Here is a 3568-nt window from a genome sequence, read left to right as displayed (position 1 = left end):
CTGTTTCTTCCACCATTAGTAAAGCCTTGTTGAGGCTTTTGTTGATCCTTCCATGAGAGATTTGGGTGATTTCTCCATGAGGGGTTATAGGTGTTTCCATAAGGTTCACCCATGTAATTCACCTCTGCTATTGCAGGGTTCTCAAGATCATAAGCTTCTTCTTCAAAAGATGCCTCTTGAGTACTGTTGGATGCTGCTTGCATTCCATTCAGACTCTGAGAAATCATATTGACTTGCTGAGTCAATATTTTGTTCTGAGCCAATATGGCATTCAGAGTATCAATTTCAAGAACTCCCTTCTTCATAGGCGTCCCATTATTCACAGGATTCCTTTCAGAAGTGTACATGAACTGGTTATTTGCAACCATGTCAATGAGTTCTTGAGCTTCTGCAGGCATTTTCTTTAGGTGAATGGATCCACCTGCAGAAGTATCCAATGACATCTTAGCTAATTCAGACAGACCATCATAGAATATATCCAGGATGGTCCATTCTGAAAGCATGTCAGAAGGACACTTTTTGGTCAGTTGCTTGTATCTCTCCCAAGCTTCATAGAGGGATTCACCTTCCTTTTGTATGAAGGTTTGAACATCCACTCTAAGCTTACTGAGCTTTTGAGGAGGAAAGAACTTGGCTAAGAAAGCCGTGACCAGCTTATCCCAAGAGTTCAGGCTATCTTTAGGTTGAGAATCCAACCATATTCTAGCTCTGTCTCTTACAGCAAAAGGGAAAAGCATGAGCCTGTAGACTTCAGGATCTACTCCATTAGTCTTAACAGTATCACATATCTGCAAGAATTCAGCTATGAACTGAAAGGGATCTTCAAATGGAAGTCTATAAAACTTGCAGTTTTGTTACATAAGAGAAATTAGTTGAGGCTTAAGCTCAAAATTGTTGGCTCCAATGGTAAAGATGGAGATGCTTCTTCCATGTAAATTGGAATTTAGTGCAGTAAAGTCACCAAGCATCTTCCTTACATTATTATTATTTTCGGCTGCCATCTCCTCTTCCTTTTCGAAAATTTCTGTAAGGTTGTCTCTGGATTGTTGTATTTTAGCTTTTCTCAGTTTCCTCTTCAGAGTCCTTTCAGGTTCAGGGTCTGCTTTAACAAGAATGTTCTTGTCCTTGCTCCTGCTCATGTGAAAAAGAAGAGGACTAAAGATACCGGGGATCCTCTTTACCACAGTATAGAGGTTCCCTTGTGTGAGTAGAAGAAAAGAAGAATAAGAATGTAGAAGAGAAGAATTCAAAATCTGAGGAGAGGAAGGGGTTCGAATTTTGGGTGAAGAGAAGTGTTAGTAGATGAATAAATAAATAGAAGAAGATGAAGGAGAGGGAATTTCGAAAATTAATTTTTGAAAAGAAGTTGATGATTTTCGAAAATTAAAGGAGAATTAAAATTAAAATTAAAATTTAAACAATTAATTAATTAAAAAGAATTTTTGAAAAAGAGGGAGGTATTTTTGAAAATTAGAGAGAAGAGTAGTTAGGTGGTTTTGAAAAAGATAAGAAACAAACAAAAAGTCAATTAGATAGTTGAAAAAGATTTGAAAATCAATTTCTGAAAAGATAAGAAGATAAGAAGTTAGGAAAGATATTTTAAAATCAAATTTTTGAAAAAGATATGTTTTAAAAAGATATGATAGAAAGATATGATTAAAATTAGTTTTGAAAAAGATTTAAATTTTAAAATCAAAATTAATGACTTGACTCACAAGTAATCACAAGGTACGATTCTAGAACTTAAAGTTTGAATCTTTCTTAACAAGAAAGTAACAAACTTGAAATTTTTGAATCAAAACATTAATTGTTAATAATATTTTGGAAAATTATGAGATAAAATTAAGAAAAAGATTTTTGAAAAATATTTTTAAAATTTTCGAAAATAAATAAGAAAAATGAAAAAGATTTTGAAAAAGATAAGGTTTTTAAATTGAAAATTTGATTTGACTCATAAGAAACAACTAAATTTTAAAAAATTTTGAAAAAGTCAACTCAAATTTTCAAAAATTTATGAGTGAAAAAGGGAAAGATATTTTTTTTATTTTTGAATTTTTAATGATGAAATAGAAAAACATCAAAAAGACTCAATGCATGAAGATTTTGGATCAAAACATGTGATGCATGCAAGAACACTATGAATGTCAAGATGAACACCAAGAATACTTTGAAGATTATGATGAACATCAAGAACATATTTTTAAAAAATTTTTGATGCAAAGAAAACATGCAAGAAACCAAACTTAGAAATTTGCAAACTTCATACACTAACAAATTGAAAATGCATATGAAAAACAAGAAAAGACGCAAAACAAGAAAATATGAAGATCAAACAAGAAGACTGGTCAAGAACAACTTGAAGATCATGAAGAACACTATGAATGCATGAATTTTCGAAAAATGCATAAATTTTTAGAAAAAAATGCAATTGATACAAAACTTAAAAATTGACTCAAGACTCAAACAAGAAACACAAAATATTTTTTTTTTATTTTTTTTATTTTATTAATTTTTTTGGATTTTTGTATATTTTTTTCGAAAAACATATAGGAAAAAGGAAATAAGAAATTCAAAAAATTTTAATAAAAATTCCAGGAATCTTTCAATGTTAGCCTAAAGCTCCAATCTAAGGGTTAGACATGGCTTACTAGCCAGCCAAGCTTTAGAAGATACAAATCAGGCATATAACAGCTGATACTTTATCCAACTTCATATACTGATAAGTGGAAGCCCCATTCCAAATGAATTAGATATGGTTTTACAGCCAGCCAGGCTTTAATATGCTTCATGAAACTCTAGAATTCTTTCTTAAAAATTCTGAAGAAAAATATATTTTTGAAAATTTTTTTTTTTGAATGATTTTTGAAAACAAATTTTTTTGAAAATAAAACAAAAAGAAAATTACCTAATCTAAGCAACAAGATGAACCGTCAGTTGTCCAAACTCGAGCAATCCCCGGCAACGGCGCCAAAAACTTGGTGCTCTAATCTTGATTCATAATTTGTCATAACTTCGATACAACTAACAAGCAAGTGCACTGGGTCGTCCAAGTAATAAACCTTACGTGAGTAAGGGTCGATCCCACGGAGATTGTCGGCTTGAAGCAAGGTATGGTCACCTTGTAAATCTCAGTCAGGCGTATTCAGATGGTTTTATAAAGTGATAGATAGAAGATAAGTAAAATATAACTAGGATAGAGATACTTATGTAATTCCTTGGTGAGAATTTCAGATAAGTGTATGGAGATGCTTTCGTCCCTCTGAACCTCTGCTTTCCTGCTGTCTTCATCCAATCAATCTTAGTCCTTTCCAGGGCAAGCTGTATGTCAGGCATCACCGTTGTCAATGGCTACATCCTGTCCTCTCAGTGAAAATGGTCCAATGCGCTGTCACTGCATGGCTAATCATCTGTCGGTTCTCGATCATACTAGAATAGGATCCATTGATCCTTTTGCGTCTGTCACTACGCCCAGCACTCGCGAGTTTGAAGCTCGTCACAGCCATCCCTTCCCAGATCCTACTCGGAATACCACAGACAAGGTTTAGACTTTCCGGATCTCAGGAATGGC

At 33.3% G+C, this 3568-nt stretch overlaps 1 non-coding gene across 1 annotated transcript; it reads left to right on the top strand.

The window, feature by feature from the left end:
- Window positions 1-497: 497 nt before the first annotated feature.
- On the top strand, window positions 498-605 carry LOC112760806 (small nucleolar RNA R71). The gene has a single exon (XR_003181227.1). It is a non-coding gene; the product is annotated as a small nucleolar RNA R71 (small nucleolar RNA).
- Window positions 606-3568: the final 2963 nt, after the last annotated feature.

The sequence above is a fragment of the Arachis hypogaea genome, chromosome 16 (assembly GCF_003086295.3).
Source record: "Arachis hypogaea cultivar Tifrunner chromosome 16, arahy.Tifrunner.gnm2.J5K5, whole genome shotgun sequence".
NCBI classification, from domain to species: Eukaryota; Viridiplantae; Streptophyta; class Magnoliopsida; order Fabales; family Fabaceae; genus Arachis; species Arachis hypogaea.
The sequence above is the reverse complement of the archived record's forward strand: the minus strand, read 5'-3'. Positions and strand labels throughout refer to the sequence as shown.